The sequence below is a fragment of the Bos grunniens genome, chromosome 18, assembly GCF_055505025.1.
Source record: "Bos grunniens cultivar Pamir isolate PY7600 chromosome 18, Bosgru_T2T1.0, whole genome shotgun sequence".
NCBI lineage: Eukaryota > Metazoa > Chordata > Mammalia > Artiodactyla > Bovidae > Bos > Bos grunniens.
Genome location: NC_141182.1, coordinates 61,895,688 through 61,919,506, shown reverse-complemented (window position 1 = coordinate 61,919,506; position 23,819 = coordinate 61,895,688). Strand labels below are relative to the sequence as shown.

The following is a 23,819-nucleotide window of genomic DNA, read 5'->3' as shown; positions in this document are numbered from 1 at the left end:
CTTTGGCGTAGTCAATAAAGCAGAAGTAGATGTTGTTCTGGAACTCTCTTGCTTTTTCGATGATCTAGCGGATGTTGGTAATTTGATCTCTGCTTCCTCTGCCTTTTCTACATCCAGCTTGAACATCTGGAAATTCATGGTTCATGTACTGTTGAAGCCTGGCCTGGAGAATTTTGAACACCACTTTGCTAGCATGTGAGATGAGTAGTAGACACCTCAAGTCTTTGGTGGTTACTTTCATCTGGGGCATTCTGTTCCATGGTGGTGGTATAATCTGGAATTTTCTCTCTTTGTGTCAGTACACTCTATCCAGGCTACCTGCTCTCTCTTGTGGGAGAACTCTTTTCAAATTTTAATTAATTAATTAATTGTTGGCTGTGCTGAGTCTTCCTTGTTGCATGAAGGCTTTCTCTAGCTGCTGCAAGCAAGAGCTACTCTCTAGTTGCAGTTCACGGGCTTCTCCTTGTGAATAGATGTCTAATTTGTTGTTTGGTGATTGAAGTATAGTTGATTTATAATATCATGTTAATTTCAGGTGTACAACATGGTGATTTAGTATTTAGTGATACTGTATGGTATTACTTACATGTGGAATCTAAAAAATAACACAAATGAATGTACATAGCAAAAGAGAAACAGACTCACAGATTCAGAAAACAATGTAGTGGGTACCAGTGGGGAGCGGGAAAGGGACAGGGGAAAATTAGGGATATGGGATTCAGAAATACAAACTATTATACTATGTATTAAATAGGTAGGCAATAAGGATAGATTGTAGAACTATAGCCCTTACCTTGTAATAACTTTTGAAGGATTCTAATCTGTGAAAATACTGAATCACTAGGCTGTACACCTGAAACTAATATAATAATTAAATAAATTATATTAATTATAAATAAATTATATTACTATAATTAATACATTATATTAATTATTATTTTTCATTTATTTATTTTTGGTGGCACCTCAAAGCACGCGGGATCTTAGTTCCCAGACAGGGATTGAATCCACATTCCTTGCATTGGAAGGACAGAGTTTTAACCACTGGACTGCCAGGGAAGTTCTATACTTCACTTTTGAAAAATACTGATAGAACAAACAGTTCACAGGTGCTTTTACTTCTTAGATTTCACTACAAATTAAGATTACTAAGGGTAAAGAATTCTGATAAATATGTGTAATTAGAACTATCAAAATTAATAAGGAAAACATCTTTGTGTTCAAGGAAATTTTTAAAAAGTTATAAGGAAGGAACATGCATTTGTTAAGGGGGAAGAAGGTAATTTTGTCCCAAAATGACATTAAAGAGAGAGCAGAGAAGCATGAGACAAAATTGGAGTGTAATAAAGGAAATTATAGAAAGTTTGTGGAAATGGAGCTTGAAAAAGGACTTCTTTCCTGGCTTCAGGACTGGCTAAGATGAGAACAAATTAACTGAGTGAATTTTAATATTAAAAGTAAGCTTGTGCAGATCTAGAATTTTGTTTTCTAATTTTGATAATAGTAATACTCGATTGTAACTGTTTGTATTTGCTTTTGGAATATTTTATTGTCACTTGGGTAGGTGGATAATCATTGTTTCACAGAGACCTAAAATCCTCTTTGATGAAATGTTTAAGAGCTCTAACCAAATTTTAAACATAGTATTTTTTGACCTCTAGCTAATTTGGGGACTTTTTAGACAGCCCCTGAAGCATCTCAAATAAAGATATTAAACTCATTAGGCATATTTTTACATATAATTACATGAGTATCATTGTGAAATAAGAGATGATAAACCTTCTAAGGTTATAGCAGAAGGATAAATGTTATTAATGTATGTTTCTAAAAATTATATGAAATCCTGAAAATCTTGTATGTCATGGTAAATTGTCATCAGTCATAATTCTAGTTATTATTTTAAAAAACAGGATGTTACAGAAATAGCTTTTATCTTTAACATTTAAAATTAAAAAAAAATGTTTTTTTGGCTGTACCACATAGCTGGCAGGCTTTTAGTTTTCTGCAGTTTGAAGTGCAGAGTCCTAACCACTGGACTGCCAGTGAAGTCCCTCTTTTCTTTTTAATTACCTTGCTGCTGCTGCTGCTAAGTCCTTGATTGTTATTTAAATTCATCAACAGCGTCAAACACCTCACCTCTGAAAGTGGTTATGTAAGGACCCATCCTGTGTCTTATTTCTCCACTTCTTTGCCAAGCCTTTAGAGGGTTAGAAGGAAGGTTAGATGACTTTTCCAGGCTCAAGTGGCCAGTAAAGTAGGGAGGCATGGGGTGGGGGGAGAGGAATGTGTGAAACCTGGAGGGTGTCCACGTTGTACCACTGTCCCTGGAAAGACAGCAGACCCTCAGTCATCTCCCAAACCCCTTCCTCATCTTGCTGCCCTGCTTACAACCACTCACTGACTCCCTGCACTGTGGGAACCACCCATTTTAATGAATTTCCGTGGAGTAAAATTGTTCATGATTCGCTCTGTCTCCTGCTTCTGCCAACTGTTTTATCCCCCTAATCAATCTACACCAAGGATAATCATTTTAAAAATCCTTCACAGCTTTACATGAGATGCCTACCTACATCCATCATGTCATGATTTTCATATGAAAGTGAGGCCAGGTCAAAGGAAGAGGTTTTCATCCCACAGAACCCTTCACCACCTCCCTTCCCCCTCTCTTCTCTCTCCTCTTCCCAATTTCTCTCTGCATGTCTTTTCTCCTGGAACAGGATCTAGGCATCACCATTGATAATGGGCTTCCCTTGTGGCTCAGCTGGTATAGAATCTGCCTGCAATGCAAGAGACCTGGGTTTGATCCCTGGGTTGGGAAGATCCCCTGGAAAAGGGAAAAGCTACTCACTCCAGTATTCTGGCCTGGAGAATTCCATGGACTGTATAGTCCGTGGAGTCACAAAGAGTCAGACACGACTGAGTGACATTCACTTTCACTTCACTTTCTATTCCAAGTAGTTTAACAAAATATTTTCCCTCCAAAGCAAATACTGTGGTATCCCTTTGGTCATTTCTGGTAAATAAAAAGTTTTCCATCTTGAGTCAGGTAAAACAGTGTGTACATGTGATTCTTTCATTATATGGCTCATCAAAGATAGCTGAACACTTACGGTGTTCCAGATCCTGTTTTAGCTACTGGGAAGCAAAAGGGTGTCAAGTGTTGTGGTCTGAAGGTACTTCCCCACTTTTGTATTCATAGGTTGAAGTCCTAACCCCTAGGACCTCGGAATGTGACTGTATGTGGTGATAGGGGCTTAATGAGAAAACGAAGGGACTTCCCTACTGGTCCAGTGGTTAAGAGTCCACCTTCTGAAGCTGGGGACGGGGGTTTGATCCTTTGTCTCGACTAAGCCCACCTGGCAACTACTGAGCTGGAGTGCAACAACTAAGACCCGACATAGCCAAAAGTAAATAAAGGTGAGACTTAAATGAAGAAAGGGCTTCCCTGGTGGTTCAGAAGTTAAATAACCTACCTGCAATGCAAGCGACCTGGGTTTGATCTCTGGGTTGGGAAGATCCCCTGGAGAAGGAATGGCAACACGCTCCAGTATTCTTGCCATGGACAGAGGAGACTGGAGGGCTACAGTCCATGTGGTCACAGAGTTGGACATGACTGAAGCAACGAACAACTCATACTTCAAATGAAGAAAATTATTTTAAAAAGAGGTAATTAAGGTTAAACAAGGTCATAAGGGTGGGCCCTAAGGAAATAGAACTAATGTTCTTATACCAAGAGGATATTAGAATGCAGAGTGCATACTTAGAGACCAAGGGGTGAGAAGTTTAGCAAATAATATTACAAGACAACCAGATATACTGAATTTAGATATAAATAATGAACACACATACTTTAATCTGTGTATTATACATATTAATTATACACATACTTATTTTAATATGTATACATACACAGGTGAAGGTATATGTCATTTTCTTGTGCTTCACAGACACTGGATTTTTTGCAAATTGAAGATTCATGGTAACTGTGGGTTGTCAGATCATGGTTAGCATTTTTTAGCAATAAAGTATTTTTAAATTAAGGTATGTACTTTTTTTTCCTGGCCACGCTGCGTGGCTTGTGGGATCTTAGTTCCAACCAGGGATCAAACTTGTATCCCTTGAATTGGAAGGCGGATTCTTTTTTTTTTTATATATATATCTTTTGGACTCTGTGGGAGAGGGAGAGGGAGAGGGTGGGATGATTTGGGAGAATGGCATTGAAATATGTATAATATCATATATGAAACGAGTCACCAGTCCAGGTTCGATGCACGATACTGGATGCTTGGGGCTGGTGCACTGGGACAACCCAGAGGGATGGTATGGGGAGGGAGGAGGGAGGAGGGCTCAGAAAGGGGAACACATGTATACCTGTGGCAGATTCATTTTGATATATGGCAAAACCAATACAATATTGTAAAGTTAAATAAAATAAAATTAAAAAAAATGTATTTATTATTATTATTATTTTTTACAATATTGTATTGGTTTTGCCATACATCAACATGCATCCGCCACGGGTGTATATGTGTTCCCCATCCTGAACCCCTGTGTGGAGATTCCTTAAAAAACTCGAAGATGGATTCTTAACCACTGGACCACCGGGAAATCTCCTGTCTTTTTTAGTCTCAATTGCTATCTTTTAGTCCCAACCAACTATTTATCAACTAACCATCATGTCCCGCCCCCCTTCTTGACCACTGGAAATGCAGAAAAAAAATTTTTTAAAGAAATTTTCCTCATCAACTCTATTGTGTAACTCTAACAGTTTGCTACAGAAAAGGAAAGAAAAATGACCATTTACATCATGTTACACTACATCTTAATAAAGCTATGGGAGAAGATAAAAATGATCATTTCTCTTTAACATTATGAAGTAATCCACTTGATTATTATTATTTTATCAAAGTCTATTTTTATAGTTATATAGCTAGCCTAGCTTTCTCATGTTACTGTTTGCACATGTATCCGTTCCCTTCCTTTTACTTTCAACACATTTGTATCCTGATATTTAAAGCACCGAAGAAGTGATGCTTTTGAACTGTGGTGCTGGAGAAGACTCTTGTGAGTCCCTTGGACTGCAAGGAGATCCAACCAGTCCATCCTAAAGGAGATCAGTCCTGAATATTCATTGGAAGAACTGATGCTGAAGCTGAAACTCCAATACTTTGGCCACCTGATGCGAAGAGCTGACTCATTTGAAAAGACCCTGATGCTGGGAAAAATTTAAGGTGGGAGGAGAAGGGAATGACAGAGGATGAGATGGCTGGATGGCATCACTGACTCAATGGACATGAGTTTGAGTAAACTCTGGGAGTTGGTGATGAACAGGGAGGCCTGGTGTGCTACAGTCCATGGGGTCGCAAAGAGTCAGACATGACTGAACAACTGAACTGAACTGAATTTAAAGTGCAACTCTTTAAAAGAGTTTTTTATTTTTTTAAAATGCTTTTTAGAACCATATAAACATTTTTTAATGTTTATTTATTTATTTATTTTACTTTACAATATTGTATTGGTTTTGCCATACATCAACATGCAGGATAAAAGAGTTTTTTAAAAAAATTATTTATTTTTTGCTGTGCTGGGTCTTGGTTGCTGCTGGATTTTCTCTAGTTGTGGTGGGGGAGCTTCTCATTGTGGTGTCTTCTCTTGTTGCTGAGCACAAGCTCTAGGGTGCATGGCCTTCAGTGGTTTCAGCTCTTGGGCTCTAGAGCACAGGCTCAGTAGTTGTGGCACATAGGTTTAGTTGCTCTACAACGTATAGGACCTTCCTTGATCAGGGATTGGATCTGTGTCTCCTTCATTGGCAGACGGACTACCACTGAGCCACTAAGGGAAGCCCCAAGGTATTGTCTTGCTATCGTGAAGGCTTGTTGTTGTTTAGTCACTAAGTTGTGTATGGCTCTTTGCCACCTCATGGACTGTAGCCCTCTGGGCTCCTCTGTCCATGAGATTTCCCAGGCAGGAATACTGGAGTGGGCTACCATTTCCTCCTCCATAAAGTGCAACTCATGACATAATACAGTGACCTGAATTTCCTTTCTATGTGGCAATCTGTCTTTTTGCTGGAAATAGGCACAAGGAGGAGCTTTTCGTGTGCTGATTAATATTGTATTCTTCTTCCAGGTGCTGCTTACATTCTTGTACATTGTTTTGTGAAATTTCATCTTGCTGTATGCTTATGAAATATGGACTTTTCCGTATGTATATTATGCTTTTAAATTATACAGCATTAAAATCATTTTGTTCTCTGTCAATGAATACAAGGCTCTAACTGCATACAGCTTCACAGTCCATAGAAGCTCAGAGTACTCCTTGAACCAGCAGATACTTCTGGTGTGTGGAAGGATTCCACACAGCATTTACTTTCTGTGGTTAAGATGACTCAGCACCATGGATGTTTTTGTCAAGTCTGGGAGGTGGAGGCTGGTGGCTGTTGCTCATTGTTCTCCTCCAAGCTGTGTCCGATCACATATCCAAAGTATATGACAAGCCCTAGGAAGTAGGAAAATAAGACAATGAAAAGGGAAAGTAGGCACTCTTCCCTCTTACAAATGCCCAGAAGGCCTCCTGTTATGGTGGCTAAGACAGTTTAGGGGAGAGGTGGTAGGAAGATGGTGGGATTCAGTCACTCAAATGGCCTCTTTATCCCAGAAAGAAACTTACCAATCACATTCCAAATGCCAAACAGGCCCCAGGCCCCAGAGGTCATCTGCATCATCAAGTGAACGTTCACAAAGATGCTCACTAGTGGGAAGGCAGGGAAAGCAGGCACCTGTGGGCAAAGTCAGTCAGTCTCTGAACACACCCCAGATGTCTGAAAGGGAGAGCCTAGCCTACATGAGCAGGAAGACTCCAGTCTGATTACAGCTGTGTGTTTAGTGCCTACTTATATTGGGCATGTAAAGCACTGAGTATGGATCAGGGGAGAGTCCATTGGTTTCAGCAACTCCCCCTCTTCCTTGGTCCAGCAAAAGATGTTTAGACCTAAAGCACACAGACCTCCTCCACTCAAGGTGGACACTCTGGGTACATAAGGTCACGTACCCTGAACATAAGAGGACTGAAGCTCTGGGGCTGCCTCCAGATGATGACAGTGACCGCAGTGATGAGCAGCAGCAGCAGCACAGCCACTGTTCTGAGCATGGAGTCTCCAGAGAACACACGTCTGGGCCACTGGGCTAGGACCAGGCTCAGGATGATCAGCAGGAGACTCCTCCAGTTCAAGGGTCAAGAGTCAAGAGGGAGGGCCAAGGAGGAGGAGAACAGGCTGGACCCAAAAGACAAAGATGTCAGGACCTTGGGTCACATCCCTCCCCAGGTTGCCCACCTCAGGAAGGACCTTCATATCTCCAAGATTCCTCAACAGCCAAAGACACAGGTTCCCATCCTATTTGCCAATTTCAGAATATGACCAAAGAGAAACCCCACTGCTCACCAAGCAAGGAGGCACATCCATAGACAATCTGCCCAGATTTCCAGGTTGGGGTGGTGCTGATAGGAAACCACAGACTCTTTATTTTATTTTAATTAATTTTAAATGTAAATTTATTTATTTTAATTAGAGGCTAATTACTTTACAATATTATATTGGTTTTGCCATACATCAACATGAATCTGCCACGGGTGTACACATGTTCCCAATCCTGAACCCCCCTCCCACCTCCTTCCACATACCATCCCTCTGGGTCATCCCAGTGCACCAGCCCCAAGGTTCTTGGATCCTGCATCGAACCTGGACTGGCGATTTGTTTCTTATATGATATTATATATGTTTCAATGCCATTCTACCAAATCATCCCCCACCTTCCTCTCCCACAGAGTCCAAAATACTGTTCTATACATCTGTGTCTCTTTTGCTGTCTCACATACAGGGTTATCATTACCATCTTTCTAAATTCCATATATATGCATTAGTATACTGTATTGGTGTTTATTTTAATTGGAGGCTAATTACTTTACAATATTGTATTGGTTTTGCCATACATCAACATGAATCTGACATGGGTGTACACGTGTTCCCCATCCTGAACCCCCCTCCCACCTCCCTCCCCGTACCATCCCTCTGGGTCATCCCAGTGCACTAGCCCCAAGCATCCTGTATCCTGCATCGAACCTGGACTGGCAATTCATTTCATATATGATATTATACGTGTTTCAATGCCATTCTCCCAAATCATCCCACCCTCTCCCTCTCCCACAGAGTCCAAAAGACTGTTCTATTTATCTGTGTCTCTTTTGCTGTCTCGCATACAGGGTTATCGTTACCGTCTTCCTAAATTCCATATATATGCATTAGTATACGGTATTGGTGTTTTTCTTTCTGGCTTACTTCACTCTGTATAATAGGCTCCAGTTTCATCCACCTTATTAGAACTGATTCAAATGTATTCTTTTTAATGGCTGAGTAGTACTCCATTGTGTATATGTACCACAGCTTTCTTATCCATTCATCTGTAGAATCTTTGAGTTTCCTGCTTCAGGTACAGAATCCAAAGGACTTCCTTCAACTGCAGGTTCCATCTGAGTTTTGTCCTGTTTCCTCATTCTTGCTTAAACTCTGATATGGTTGGTACCTGCATTAGAGATATTACAGCAATATTAACAGCAACCCCCATTCATTCAACATCAGACATTAGAAGACAATAGACAATAACCTCTTTCCTGCCTTAAGCAGAGCAGGGCATTAGAAGGCAGCGTGAAGGTCGAAGATGATGACCTCCCCATCTTCCCCAAGAGTCTGAGACCTCCAGCCAAGGTGTAGTGGAGTCTCACGTGAGTGCAAGCACAGAGAAAACCACCAGGGAGTAAACTGGCAGGGTCCCGACTGACATGAGTTCCACAAGATCAGCAAGTTCTGAGAATAATGCCATGACTCCTAGAATGAGGGTGGGAGGAGGGAGTGAGAAGCCACTGGAAATATCTAAGTTAAGAAATAAGATCAAAAAAGGGTGTTTATTCACCTGTAAGAGTTCCAGAAGCCATTATGGCCATGATGTGGGTGCCTGTGAGAGCATAAATCTGGGCAAGTCCCTGGAAAAGGAGCCTGTCATTTGCCATTGCATAGGTCAACAAAGATGTAGAGGACATGACACCCAGGAGGCTGGAAAGGAAAGTGGGAACAAGTAAGAGGATATGGAGAAGCAGGGCACCTAGGGCTTCTGTTTCCTCATATACATAGGGTAAGGTATCTATCTCTTATGTCTCATAGTCCCAAGGACTCAGCTGTAATTCCATTACCTCCACTAGCTCTGTTCCTAGTGATGCTTCCCATGACCCACCTGCTCTCACACTCCAGGATGTCTGACTCTAGGTGAGTGACTACACCATCATTGTTATTTGGGTCATTAAGACATTTTTTGTAGAGTTCTTTGGTGTATTCTTGCCACCTCTTCTTAATCTCTTCTGCTTCTCTTAGATCCTTACCATTTCTGTCCTTTATTCCACATGTACAAGCTGAGTTTCAAAGAGGCAGAGGAACCAGAGATCAAATTGCCAATATTAATTAGATCATGGAGAAGGAAAGAAAGTTCCAGAAAAACATATACTTCTGTTTCATTGATTAAGCTAAAGCATTTGACTGTGTGGGTCACAACAAGCTGTGGAAAATTCTTATATATATAGAAAATTCTTATATAGACCACCTTACCTGTCTCCTACATGCAGGTCAAGAAGCAACAGTTAGAACTAGACATGGAACAATGGACTGGTTAAAATTGGGAAAGGAGTATGCAGAGGCTGTATATTGTCACTCTGCTTATTTAACTTCTAAGCAGAGGACATCACATGAAATGCGGGGCTGGATAAATCACAAGCTGGAATCAAGATTGCCAGGAGAGATAACAACAACTTCAGATATGCAGATGACACCACTCTTGGACTGCAAGGAGATCAAACAAGTCAATCCTAAAGGAAATCAGCCCTGAATATTCATTAGAAGGACTGAGGATGAAACTGAAGTTCCAATACTTTGGCCACCTGATGTGAAGAGCCAGCTTAGTAGAAAAGACCCTGATGCTGGGAAGGATTGAAGGCAGGAGGAGAAGGGGATGACAGAGGAGGAGATGGTTGGATGGTATCACCCACTTGATGTACATAAGTTGGAGCAAGCTTCTGGAGATGGTGAAGGACAGGGAAGCTTGGTGTGCTGCAGTCCATGGGGTCACAAAGAGTCAGACATGACTGAGCTACTGAACAACAACAACAACCACTCTACAGGCAGAAAGTGAAGAGGAACTAAAGAGCTTCTTTTTAAAAAAAATTTATTTTAATTAGAGGCTAATTACTTTACAATATTGTATTGGTTTTGCCATAGCTTCTTGATGAGGGTGAAAGAAGAGAGTGAAAAGGCTGGCTTGAAACTCAACATTCAAAAAATTAAGATCATGGCATCTGGTCCCATCATTTCATGGCAAAGAGAAGGGGGGAAAAGTGGAAGCAGTGGCAGATTTTATTTTGGGGGACTCCAAAATTAATATGGAAGTTGACTGCAGTTGTGAAATAAAAGACATTTGCTCCTTGGAAGGAAAGCTATGACAAACCTAGACAGCATATTGAAAAGCAGAGATATCACTTTGTTGACAAAGGTTTGTATAGTCTAAGCTATCATTTTTCCAGTAGTCATATACGAATGTGAGAATTGGACCGTAAAGAAGGCTGAGCCCTGGAGAATTGATGCTTTCAAGCTGTGGTGCTGAAGAAGACTCTTGAGAGTCCCGTGGACAGTAGGGAGATCCAACCAGTCCATCCTAAAGGAAATCAGTCCTGAATATACATTGGAAGGACTGATGCTGAAGCTGAAGCTCCAATACTTTGGCCACCTGATTAGAATAGCTGACTCATTGGAAAAGATCCTGATTGAGGGCAGGAGGAGAAGAGGATGACAGAGGATGAGATGGTTGGATGGCATCACCGACCCAATGGACATGAGTTTGAGCAAACTTTGGGAGATGATGGAGGACAGAGGAACCTGTCATGCTGTAGTCCATGAGGGTCACAGAGAGCTGGACATGACTTAGTGACTGAACAACAACAACCCAGGGCTGGGTGCCTAAAATCTGACAGTGGAGGAGGAGAAAGCTTTGATACTTAAGTGTTTAAAAGTGTGAACAAGGTGAGAACAGCCATGGCATATCCGGCAGGGCCCCACCCGAGATACTGAAAAGCCTGTGGCAAAGGGTTGTAAGGATAAATCTGGTAGTAGGGCACCATGAGGGTGAGTGCTGTCGAGACACCAGAATATGCCAAAAAGCAGATGAAGATGGAGATCACCATGGTCAGGGGGATGGAACGATGAGGATGTTGAGTTTCTTTCCCTGCAGGACAGATGTATCAGGAAAATTGCTGTGAGACAAAATACATCTTCCTTTTTCACCTCCAAAGCAGGCTAAGTTTCTCCCAAAGCAGGTTAACCTTCTCCCAAACCCTGATGGGACACAGATGACTATGTTATCTGTAGAGGCAATGGCATCAAAAACAGTAAATGCGTAGAAACATAGAGCTGCTCCATGGAGAATTCCATCAAAGCCAAAAGGCATAAAGCCTCCTGAACCCAGAGGGCCCACCCTACGGTGAGAAAAGGAATGAAGAAGAACATGCGTGAGGTGTGTTCAGCCATCTCTACTGGAATCCTCCTTTAATAGCACAGGTCCTGGGCTCCAGCATCCCCATTGCCTGGATCCATTAGTCCAGCTCTTTAAGTTTCAATTGTATTTCCACTGCATCCTCCCCAACCAGCAAGCATTACTATGTCCAGAAAACCCTCTTAACCTATAGATATCATTAGCTCCAGATGTGTTCAGTCAGTAGCCCTGTGAGCCGCCAGTTGTGCAGGTCTCCTTTAATGAAGCCAGAGATGATCATGATGATTGGAAACACAAAGTTGATGCCTGTGAACACTTTGGTACCTAGAGGTGTCACACGAGCTCCCAGAATCAGTAGTCCTGTGGGAAAGATGGAATATGAGGCATCCAGAATAACTAAATCAGGACAGGAAGCAGACTAGTAATTTCCAGGGGCTGGCTGGCAGGGAGGGTGGACAGACAGACAGTGACTGCTTAAGGGGGAACAAGGTTTCCTTTCGTTGTGATGAACATGTTTAGAACTAGATGGAGGTGATGGTTGCGTAACACTGTGAGTGTACTGAGTGCCACAGAATTGTACTTTTTAAAATGTTAGTTTCTTTCTGTAGCAATCACCTCTCTTATATCTATCAAATCATCACGTTGTGCACCTTAAACATATAATGTTGTATGTCAATTATATCTAAATAAAGCTTGGAAAAAGAGTTTATTTTATGCCATATATGAATTTCCTCTCAAGTATAAAAGCATTGATTTCTTTGGATTTGACAAAGTTATAAAATAAATGTATATTTATTGACTTGAAAATAATCTAATAATAGGTTAAAACAGTATGATGCATACTGCACATGTATGCATATATAAATAGCTATAGATACATATAGGGGCTTCCTGAGTGGCTCAGTGGTAAAGAATCACCTACCAATGCAGGAGACTTGGATTTGGTCCCTGGGTCAGGAAGATGCCCTGGAGAAGGGAATGGCAACCCACTTCAGTATCCTGGCCTGGAAAATTCTATGGACAGAGGAGCCTGGCTGGTTACAGTCTGTGGGGTCAAAAAAGATCTGGACATGACTGACTAAACAACAACATAGGTGTAGTGTATTTCTAATTTTGTAAATACATAGGTTATATACACATATCTATAAAAGGACATGAATAATATATCAAAATGCTAGTGATTATAATCAGTAGATGCCAAAAATTTCAGTTACTTTTAATTTTTTTATATCTGTATTTTCTATTTTTTTTCTAAAGCAACCATGAATTACTGGAGTAGTGAAAAAAATTGAGAGAAAAATCCACAGATAATGTTACCAGAGGAAACATTGACAGATAAGACCTAACATCAAAAATTAGAACTCTCCCATACTACTTTATATAAAATAAATTACCCAATAAGGACCTACTGTATAGCACAGGGAAATCTGCTCAATACTCTTTAAATGGTCTAGAAGGGAAAATAATCTTTAAAAATGGATATAAAAACATATTTGATTTTAACACAGAGGAAGGAACTTGGTTTAAGTGAACGATTCTGAGCTGGGGTGATTTTTCTCCCACAAGTGACATTTGGCAATGTCTGGAGACCTCCTGATTGTCACAGTTTGGGGGGAATGGACACCACTGGTATCTAGTGAGTAATGGCCAGGGATGCTACTCAAGAGTGCACAATGACTTAAAAAAAAATTGGAGTATGATTGCTTTACAATGTTTTGCTAGTTTCCACTATACAACGAAGTGAATCAGTTATAGGTATACAAGGATCTCCTCTTCTTGAACCTCCCTCCCATCCCACCCCCATCCCACCACTCTAGGTCACCACAGAGCACTGAGCTGAGCTTGCTGTGCTTTGTAGCAGGTTCTACTTTGCACATGGTAGTGTATACACATCAATTCTAATCCCCCAGTTCATTCCACCCTCCGCTTCCCACCCTGTGTCCACATGTCCTTTCTCTACTTCTACCGATGACATTTAGGTTGCTTCCATGCCCTGTCTATTGTAAATAGTGCTGCAATGAAAATTGGGTTATCCAAGTCTTCTTGCATTATGGTTCTCTCAAGGTATTCGCCTTGGAGAAGGAAATGGCAACCCACTCCAGTATTCTTGCCTGGAGAATTCCATAGACAGAAGAGCCTGGTGGGCTATAGTCCATGGGATTGCAAACAGTTGAATATGACTGAGCGACTATCACTTACTCAAGCTATTTGCCTAGTAGTGGGATTGCTGGGTCATATGATAGTTCTATTAATTTAGTTTTTAAGGAACCTCCATACTGTTATCCATAGTGACTGTATCAATTTACATTCCCACCAACAAAGCAAGAGGATTCCCTTTTCTCCACACCCTCTCCAGCATTTATTGTTTGTATTTTTTTGATGATGGCCATTCTGACTGGTGTGAGGTGGTATCTCATTGTAGTTTTGATTTGTATTTTTCTCATAATCAGTGGGGCTTTTATGGTGGCTCAGCAGTAAAGAATCCACCTGCAATGTAGGAGAAGTGGGTTCAATCCCTGGATTGGGAAGATCCACTGGAGAAGGAAATGGCAGTCCACTCTGGTATTCTCGCCTGGGAAATCCCATGGATAGAGGAGGATGGTGGGCCACAGTCACAAAAGAGTCAGAGAGGACTTAGCAACTAAACAATAACCAGTGATGTTAGCATCTTTTTATGTACCTCTTAGCCATCTCTATGTCTTCTTTGAAGAGATGTCTATTTAGGCCTTCCACCCACTTTTTGATTGTTTTTTTTTTTTATATTGAACTCCACAAGCTGTTTATATATTTTTGAGATTAATCCCTTGTCAGTTGCTTTGTTTGCAAATATTTCCATTCATTCTGAGGGCTGTCTCTCCACCATGTTTATGGTTTCTCTTGCTGTGCGGAGACGTTTAAGTTTAACTAGGTTCCATTTGTTTATTTTTGTTTTTATTTAGGAAGTCTCTCCTTGCTCTAGGAGGTGGATTAAAAAAGATATTGCTGTGATTTATGTCAAAGAATATTTTTCCTATGTTTTCTTCTAAGAGTGTTACAGTGTCCAGTCTAACATTCAGGTCTTTAATCCATTTTGAGTTTATTTTTGTGTATGGTGTTAGGGAGTTTTCTAATTTCATTCTTTTACACATATCTGTCCAGTTTTCCCAGCAACACTTATTGAAGAGATTGTCTTCTCCATTGTATATTCTTGTCTCCTTTGTCATAGATCAGCAGACCATAGGTACGTGGTTTCATCTCTAAAACTATACAATGACTTAAAAAAAAAACAAACAAACCTTCAATTCACAGGACTGCCACCCACACCAAAGACTGATCCAGCCCAAATTTTCAATAGTGCCAGTGGTGGGAAACAATGGTCTATGTCTTACTTTTCTAGCAGACCCTTCTTTCCAATCCAAATACCCTGCCATTCTGCCACCTCAAGCCTTTCCCACCCCAGCTCCCTCTACACCCCACTTACCCCATCCCATTTGACTCCTGTCTCACCAGGCATCAGCAGCACCAGAACCAGGGTGACAAAGTCTGGGTACATGGCCAGGAAGTGGGGCAAGCGAGAGAAAGTTCCCTCAAATGCCTGAGAGATGTAGTTCCCAATCAGGCTGTCAAAGGCGCTGCTCCAAGCCTTGGCCACACAGGCAGAGGCTGCAGCAGAAAAGGAAATATTCATTAAGAAACATAAATTGATCCCCTGCTGTGTTCTTGGGATATATGTTGGGGAAAAGAAAAACAGACAAAATACCTACTCTCAAAGAATTTCTTATCATGGGTGCAGAGGGCATACCCAGATGATTCACAAAACAGGTCACTTATTTAATATGCTAGGAAGAAATCAATGTTATGCAAGAAAAAAAATACAAGAAAGTGGGACCAGGAGGGCTGGGAAATGAAGGTTGGTATTTTAAATCCAAGTGTAAAGGAAAATCTCACAAAGGCAACAGCTGAAGAAAGACTTCACCATGGTGAAGGGATGAGCCTATGGGACATGCCTCCCTCTCACCCACTCCCTACAGTTCCCTGTCCTGTGGGTTCTTGTTCCATCATTTAAGGAAAGCAGAATAGAGCTGAGTCGACTGATGTGTGAAGTTTTCCTGATGCTATTATCCTTTTGCTTCCCAAGGTGAATAACAGTATGCTCATGAATTTGTGAAGACTGCAAGGACCCCCTCCTAGTTTCCTGATCTTAAGGCCCAAACTTTCCCCCGCTCCATCATCTCACCAATGATTAAATACAGGATGAGGTTCTAGCTGGTGATGAAGGCACACAGTTGTCCCATGGTGATGTAGCCGTAGAGATACACAGAACCAGAGCACGGTACCCAAGCTGCAAACTCAGCATAGCAGAGCCCAGACAACACACAAGATAGGGCCAGCCACCAAGAAGGAGATGATGATCACTGGCCCAGCGACAAACGTGGTCACTCCACCAGCCAAGATGTACACACCAGCTCCCAGGGTGCTGGCCACACCAAAGACCACTAAGCCCAGGGTAGTCAGATAAGCTCTGGGTCTCTCAGACTCTTTCCTGGGCTCCAGTGGCCACTTGCAGGCCAGCTTCTGACCAAACTGGCAAACATACTGATACAGCATCCTAGACATAGTTGAGGACGTTACAAGCTGCTGAGAAAATAAGACATAAAACCATCAGTGATTTTCATCCATCCTTGGCCCTGCAGCCCAATTCTACAGAGCAAGGGAGTGATGGGGAGTAGGTGGTGAAAAGACACATTGGGCAAAGTTCTCTGAGATTTGGTTCCTTCAAATATAAAGAAGACTCTTAATATAATTCAAAGAGTCATATTAAGACTGGAAAAGTTGCCTGAAAAGAAGTGAGGGGGAGGAGAATACATCTCCTCAAATGTGCCACTTTGGCTTGGGAGTAGTTTATGAGCTAAGGAGAGTGAAGACCCGGCAGACTCAGTAGAAGCTCCTTGTCTCTCCCTTAACTGCTCAAAACAATTAGATTAGGAGACCTATGCCAGGAAGAGAGCTATTACCAGAGAACAACTTTTAATCTCAGGAAGACTTCCCTCCCTGGAGTGGTAAGCATTTGTTCACCAAGCACGTGCTCTTCTCATCCTCCTGTGGGTTCTCTTCTTCCTCCTTGAAGACCCAGACCCCTACCCCTTCTCCTTAGCTCAGGGGGGCACATAAGCCTCAATTGCCTGACTGTCTTTGAGCCTCAGTGTTCTTTATGGGGGTCCTGTACATACCAAACTAACTTTGTTCATCTATTTTATGGCAAATGAATTATTAGCCCAGCCAAAAAAATCTAGAAAGCAACATCTTCTGCCCCTACAGAAGCAAAAGCTTCCAACACAGAGTATGGCACACAGTAGGTGCTTAATTGGATTGAGTTGAATGGATATGAATGCTGATTTCTGAATTGAAATCAACCAGCTCTTCTTGTCTGATTTTGCACAAACTGCATTCCATCTTTGTTCTATTTTCCTCTGTAAAATAGAGCAAGTTATCATCATTATTCCCTCCCCTCTTTGATATGTGTGAAGTGACTCTTTTAGGAGCTTGATCAGAGCACTCAGACTCCATACATTTCTTCACAATGGATTCTCATCCTGGTAGCTTTCTGTTTTGTTTCTTGCAGAGTGACATGGATCAGGAACTCTGCTTTGGGGAGAAGGAGATGGAATTTGTGGGGAGGGACAGATTGTAGCCCAGATCAAAGTGTCAAACCAGAGTGCCCTCTCAACTACCTGGAGGGAGGGGGGACTAGCCTTCATTCTGAATCAGAAGGGACAGGACTATGTTTCCTGCTGCTTTGGGACATGAAAGGTCTCCTGCCTACACAGCTCTGCAGGGCTAGGCTGACCCAGTGACCACCAGTGATTGTGAAGGGGGCTTCCACCCCTGATATTCCAAAGTCCAACTTTAACATTTTAATTAAGAGCAAGCATTCAAAGAGCCAGGAAACTGTGAATAAGATCTTGGTTCTGCCAACACTCCAGGACTCTTGAACAAGTCATATACTTCTCTGGACTGTATTTTGTTCTTGCTCAAATGCTGCTGCTGAGCCCTTCTGCACCGTGAGTAGGAATGTAAAATGGGGCAGCAGCTATGGATGCAGTACGGTGGTTCCTCAAAAATGAAAAATACATTTACCACATGATTCAGTCATGCCACATTTGGTGTTTACCCCAAAGAATTGAAAATAGGGTTCAAAGGCATATTTGTACACCTGTGTTCCTTAGCAGCATTATTCACAATAGCTGAAAGTTGGAATCAACCCAGACGTCCATCCATGAAGGAACAGATAAACACAATGTGGTCTATACATGCAGTGGAGTATTATTCAGCCTTGATTAGACAGGGAATTCTTTTTTTTTTTAAATTTATTTTTAATTGGAGGATGATTACTTTGCATTGTTGTGTTGGTTTCTGCCATACACCAACATGAATCAGCCACAGGTATACATATGTCCCCTTCCTCTTGACCCTCCCTCCCATCCCCTACTCCATCCCACCCCTCTAGGTTGTCACAGAGCACCGGGTTGAGCTCCCTGCATCACACAGCAAATTCCAACCAGCTATCTATTTTACATATGGTAATGTATATATTTCATATATATATGCTACTCTTTGAATTCATCCCACGTTCTCCCTTCCCCTCTGTGTCCACAAGTCTGTTCTCTAAAAGAGACAGGAAATTCTGATGCATGCTATAGTGTGGAGGAACATTGAGGACATTACACCAAGTGACAATTGCTCAGTCGTGTCCAACTCTTTGCGATCGCATGGACTGTAGCCCACCAGGCTCCTCTGTCATGGGATTCTCCAGGCAAGAATACTGGAGTGGGTTGCCATTTCCTTCTCCAAAGTGACATAAGCCAGTCACAAAAAAAGATGCTATGATTCCATGTCTATGAAGCATTGAGAAGAGTCAACTTCATAGAGACAATGCAGAATGGTGGTTTGCCAGGAGCTGGGATGAAGGATAAAGCTGGGAGTTATTGTTAAATGGAGAGTTTCACACCATAAACCCTGTTCAAGGGGAATCTCTGATATTGTTTGAGTACCAGTCAAGAAAATGAGCCTTGGAATCTCCAGGCACTGATCCAAACCCTCTATCTCTTCTATGTAAACAAATCAGCTCCCAGATCCTGTTTTCATCTGGCAAGTGAGTCTCTCCACCCTCAGGCTGGAGCCGGGCTGACCCCCCTGCACTCTGGGATTGCAGAGGTCTCTTTGGGAGGATGTGGACTCAGTGCCCAGTCTCCCACAAAAGAGGCTGACCTGAGACTTACTGGATCCTTGGAGCAGAGCCTGGAGCACTGGGTCAGTCAGGGAGGCTGAGGTTAAGTCATGTGGGGCTGGAGCTGAGACATCTGCAAGAACCGAAGTGGGGAGTCCTGAGCACAGAAAACAGTTCTCACCCCTGGGTTTTTGGGGTGGAGATGGGGCTGGGAGGGTGGGGACCTTCTGCAGTGTAGCTATCAGCCTTGACTCTTCTGTTTACCCTCAGGGAGTGGTTCGGAGAGGTTTTTTTTTTTTTTTAAAATGCTATTACTTATAAAATTGAGCATTTTAACGATCTTTAAGTGTCCATTTCAGTAGTATTAAGTACATTTGCATTTTTTGCAACCAAACTCCAGAACTTTTTTCCCCTTGCAAATATCAACTTTGTACTCATTCAACAACAATTCCTCCTTTCTCCTTTCTGAGTTCCTGGCAATTGTTCTTCTACTTTCGTCTCAAATCTGAGCACCCCAGGTGCCTCATTTCAGTGGAATCAAACATTTTTATCCCTTCCTGTCAGGCTTATTTTGCTTAGTGGAATGTGTACTAGGTTTCTCCAAGTTGCAGCATGGGTTACATTCCTCTCCCTTTTAATGCTGAATAATACTGTACTATATGCACACACCACGTGGATTTAGCCATTCTCTGATCAGTGGGTACTTGGGTGGCTTTCATGCTTTAACTATTTTGAATAATGCTGCTAAGAACAAGGATGTAGAAGTATCTCTTCCCCAGTGGTATTTCAATTCTTCTGGGTATGTCCTCAAAGGTGTAATTGCTGGATTGTAAAGTTCTAAGATTTTTATGTCCTGTGATGGAGAAGATGTTCACATATTGAGGAATGGGGAAGTCATTTTGGCTTATCCATGGTTCAGGCTGCACTGCGTGTGAGCTAAGACAGTCTGTCCAACCCTCACAGCACATCTGCTTTAACCCTGAGGTAAAGAACATCTGTTTTGAAGAAAAGAATGAATAACCCCCTTCTCATGGCATCCATGTTAACACTCCCTGGAAGATAAGGTTCCCTTCCCAGACACCAGTGTCCTGCTGTCTCACTGTCTAAGCACTAAGTCTGTCTCTTTTTAAACCTTGAAGGAATACATCCTGTTGTGTTGATGTATGTGCTTTTTTGGATGAGGTATAAGACTGTGCTTCAGTGGAGCAGTTCCCCAGAGCTGAGAGGGTGACCTCAAGCTATAGCCCTCAGTTCAGCTCAGTTCAGTCGTTCAGTCATGTCTGACTCTTTGCAACCCCATGGACTGCAGCACACCAGGCCTCCCTGTCCATCACCAACTCCTGGAGTTTACTCAAACTCATGTCCATTGAGTCTGTGATGCCATCCAACCATCTCATCCTCTGTTGTCCCCTTCTCCTCCCGCCTTCAATCTTTCACAGCATCAGGGTCTTTTCAAATGAGTTAGCTCTTTGCATCAGGTGGCCGAAGTATTGGAGTTTCAGCTTCAGCATCAGTCCTTCCAATGAATATTCAGGACTGATTTCCTTTAGGATGGACTGGTTGGATCTCCTTGCAGTCCAAGGGACTCTGAAGTTTGGGTAAAATGAAACTTTCCCATTTCTATCGTGTTTCTTGATTATTTCTCTGGACAGTTGAACTCATTGATCAGTAAGGACACCGAAGTAGAAACAGTGTAAAACTAGGGGACCCAGCTCACAATCTTCCTCCTTCCCTGCCAGAGTCCAACTCCAGCAACCAGGGATTCAACCTGAAGAGATGATGGTGTCGGCTAATGAGACAACCTCTCATTTTTCTATGGACTGCCTGTTTATTCCAAGTTTAAGATTCTCTTTTATACTTTTTTTTTTCCTGACAATCTAAAATTATTCTAAAATAAAATGTTTCTTAAAAAAACATGCACTCTCACAAGTAGACCAATTAAAGGAAAATAAACAAGATTTTTCTCCCCCCACCTAAAAAAATCTTTGTAGAGAAACAACCTGAATTGTACATATTTCCAGATGAAATAAGGTGTCTGGACCACACTGTCTGAGTAGTGGAGGCAGCCCTTCAGGCTTCTTCTCACTTGAGGCTGGAAATGTCTCCATAAGAAATACTTTTACAAAAGCATTAGACCAGAGGTTTGACATTTTCAGTTCCCCCTCTCCCAGATTTATTATCTCCATAAATCATTGTTGCTCTTCAAGCAGAGTTTCTGCTTCAGTGATTCTCTGGGAATCAGCCTTATCATCTACTATCTACCTCCTCTAATGTGTCCTATAGTTAACTTGTGATTACATTGTAACTCATGCTACATTCCTCAGTTTACTACTTATCTTCCTAAATCCTGTTTGCCCCTAACGTCCTGAGCTCACCATCTCTTAAAAAGGCTTCTAGCTATAGTGTCTCTAAAAATTCCTAACTTCTATAAGCTATAGCAAAATATGCTAACTTTACAACATTCCTTAAGTCTTTAACTTCTAACTGTTTTAATTATTTCTAAGCCCTAAATTCAGTAAAGGCCTTTGCCATATACTTTCTCCTCACAAATAGGCTTCAGATATCAATCCCTCCCATGGCCTCAAGCTACGGCCTATGTGCTCATCCTGGAACACTCTTTTGTAAAAGTCCCTGAACAAATGCCAATGATTAACTTTATGAATTATTTTCTGAGCAATGCTTCAGAAGGCTTTGTGCCTTCTCATGCTCCTCTCAAGACCAATAAGCACCTTAATATTCCTTTTCAGTCAACTCAGCCGAGGAGAGGAAAAGACAAGTCAGAATTACAAGGCCTAACTCTTTCATCCCGGGATCCATGCCTGCGGAATTAGGAGAGGGGGCTGGGGACGGTGCCTCCATTTTGTCAGTAATGCCTAACGCGGCTCCCGACACTTCCCAGTAGTTAACTGATTTGTTTTTGGTTGCACTAGGACTTTGTTGCTGTGCGCTGTCTTTCTCCAGCTGCAGTGAGTGGGGCTGCTCTCTAGCTGTCGTGCACTCTGTAGCTGCATTGTGTGGGCTTATCACTGCCGGTGCTTTAGTGATAGTCTGCTGTTACTTAGTCACTAAGTCATGTCTGACTCTTTTGCGACCCCGTGGACTGTAGCCCACCAGAGTCCAATGTCCATGGGATTCTCCAGGCAATAATATTGGAGTGGGTTGCCATTTCCCCCTCCAGGGGATCTTCCCAACCCAGGGGTCAAACCCACATTTCTTGCATTGACAGGCAGATTCTTTACTGTTGAGCCACCAGGGAAGCCCTGTCACAGACATGGTATTAAAATCTAATTTTCCACTCCAAGTAGTTTAACAATACTATTTTTCCCAATCAAATACTGTTGTTTCCCTTTAATAATTTTTGGTAAATGAACTTCCCCATCTTGGGTCATGTAAATTATTACATGTATGTGTGATTCTTTTGTTATGTAGCTTATCAAATATAACTGAGCACTTATGGTATTCCAGACACTGTTTTAGGTAGTCAAAAGTGTGATGGTTTTAGGTAGTCAAAAGTGTGATGGGAGTGAATGTATCTCCCCACTTTCAAATTCATATATTGAAGTACTAAACCCTAGGACCTTGGAATATGACTCTATTTGGTGGTGAGAAGGTAAGAGGCAGGAAGGCCAGGGATCTCCAAACATAGGAAATAGGTTGAAAGTGTCAGACATTTTTTAATCTCTCTCTTAAGTGGCAGGAGGAAACACACTACAAGTGTCAGATATTCTTTCCCCCCTCCCTATACAAATTTAAAAGGAGGTTTCTTTTAAAACTCTGTGTTGCCATGACAACACCTGATTCTACCTGAACTTAACTTTTCTCAAACCTTGAGCTAACCAATGCGTTTTTCTTATGGAAATATTTTTCTTAAGCTATGTTAATGAACTATGTATTTACCTTAAACTTTTTCTTCAAGTTGGTTCCGTAAAACTCAGAACCGATAATGGCTCAACAAACCAGTATGTTTCACTCATACAATTGTTCTCCTAACCAATGTTAATAAAACTATATATTTGCTTGCAAACCTGCCTTTCTTCAAGATTCATGTCAATCGTTTTATGGCCCAGGATGACTCACATTGTGCCAACGTTATCTCAGAATGCGTGTTGTGGGTGAGGGACATGGTGCCACTTTCTGAGTTTTGAGACATTTTATTGCTCTAATTAGCAGTCTGCTAGTAGCAATATAACTTCCTGCTAAAGACTAGCAGGGGGCACTCTTTCTGCTCCCTTCTGATATGTATGTCAGAAGCTTTGTCTATCTCTTTTATACTTTAATAAAACTTGATTACACAAAAGCCGTGAGCTATCAAGCCTTGTCACTTGCCTCTGATGGAATTCCTCTCCTCTGGAGACCAAAATTCCCGGCATCTTCCATGGTTCAGCAACAACCTTTCAGGGGTAGGGCCTTAAAGAGATAATGAAGATTCTATGAGGTCATCAGGATGGATCCTAAGTCATATAGAATATGACTATACTCCTTGTGTGTGTTAGTTGCTCAGTTGTGTCCGACTCATTGCGACCCCATGGACGTAGCTTGTCAGGCTCCTCTGCCCATGAGATTCTCCAGGCAAAAATATTGGAGTGGGTTTCTAATTCTTTCTCCAGGGTATCTTCCCAATTCAGGGATGCAATTGGGTCTCCTGCATTGCTGGCAGATTCTTCACCATCTGAGCCATCTGGGAAGCCCATACTCTTTATACCAAGATGATCTTAGATTAAATTACAAGACAGTTAGATAGCCTATATTTAGATCAACAATGGACCTAAACACACATATTTTAATACATATATCATATGTACGTATTTTATGTGTATTAATGATACACATACATATTTAAATATACATACATACATACACATGTACAGGCATATGTCATTTTATTGTGCCTCACAGATGCTGCAATTTTGCAAGTTGAAAGTTTGTGACAACCATGGGTTACAGATGATAATTCGCATTTTTAGCAATAAAGTACTTTTAAAGTATGTACATTTTTTTAAAAGACAGTATACTGAATACCCTGAAGT

General features: G+C 41.6%; 1 pseudogene; it reads right to left on the bottom strand.

Annotated features, from left to right (window-relative positions):
- Nucleotides 1-6,409: 6,409 nt before the first annotated feature.
- On the bottom strand, nucleotides 6,410-16,184 carry LOC147354575 (cationic amino acid transporter 3-like; annotated as a pseudogene).
- Between the last annotated feature and the right edge of the window lie 7,635 nt (nucleotides 16,185-23,819).